We start from the raw sequence: 964 nt of genomic DNA, 5'->3' as shown, positions 1-964 counted from the left end.
GGGACTCAATCCAGTATTGGATTTAAAACCATTTTAAGAGTTCCATCTTATTTTTCCAAAGGTTTTAACATGATTCTGATTTCTTCTTGTGTTCTTTTGTAAGGCAGTTTAATTTTATTGGCGGTCAGCTTTTTTCTGATTATGTGCTCATCCGGAATTGTGTTGAGTGCAGGACTTCCTGACTCTGGCAAGAATGCTACCACTGAGGAAAACTGACAGTGAAGGAAACAAAAAACTGGGACAGAGCCAGAAGTTCCCCTGGAAGAGTGAAAGGGGTGGAATGATTTCTTTCACATTCCGCAAATTTATTACAAAAGATGCAGAACTCCTATGGATTATTTTGCGATGTTTTGGCATTCAAACTAACCTTCAATAGATTAGGTATAATCTAAACATCATTATATAAATGAAATAATGTGGGCGCTAGAAATCTAAATGAACAGGAAGGTAGCTCAACTGACATTTTCCTAGCCATCATCAGTTCTGAGCAAGGGTCACCGGACCCAAAACATTTACTCTGATTTCTCTTCACAGATGCTGCCAGACCTGCTGAGTTTTTCCAGTAATTTCTGTTTTTGTTTCTGATTTACAGCATCTCCGTTCTTTTGGGTTTTTATTTAAGGACGATAAAAGCTGGAATAGCTCAGCAGATCAGACAACATCTGTGAGACAAGCAATTCAATTGATGTTTCACAATGAACAATTGGCCTGCCATGTTAACACTGTTTCTCTCCAAAGATGTTGACTGACCTGCTGAGTTTATCCAGATTCCATTGTTTTTAAACATTTGCAGATTCTACCCAGTTCATGGAATTTTGTGTCAACAAAATCCCCTCTGATTGGAAATAGCAAAATGCTACAATCTGATCATTTCCAATTTGTAGGCTTTAATATATTCCCTCCAGACCCAACAACTCTCTGAAGTAACAGTATTGAAGAAAATCACTGGTGTCATCAACCTTGT

Source organism: Rhincodon typus, chromosome 4, assembly GCF_021869965.1.
Source record: "Rhincodon typus isolate 14 chromosome 4, sRhiTyp1.1, whole genome shotgun sequence".
Taxonomy (NCBI): domain Eukaryota; kingdom Metazoa; phylum Chordata; class Chondrichthyes; order Orectolobiformes; family Rhincodontidae; genus Rhincodon; species Rhincodon typus.
This window is presented reverse-complemented; position numbering follows the sequence as displayed.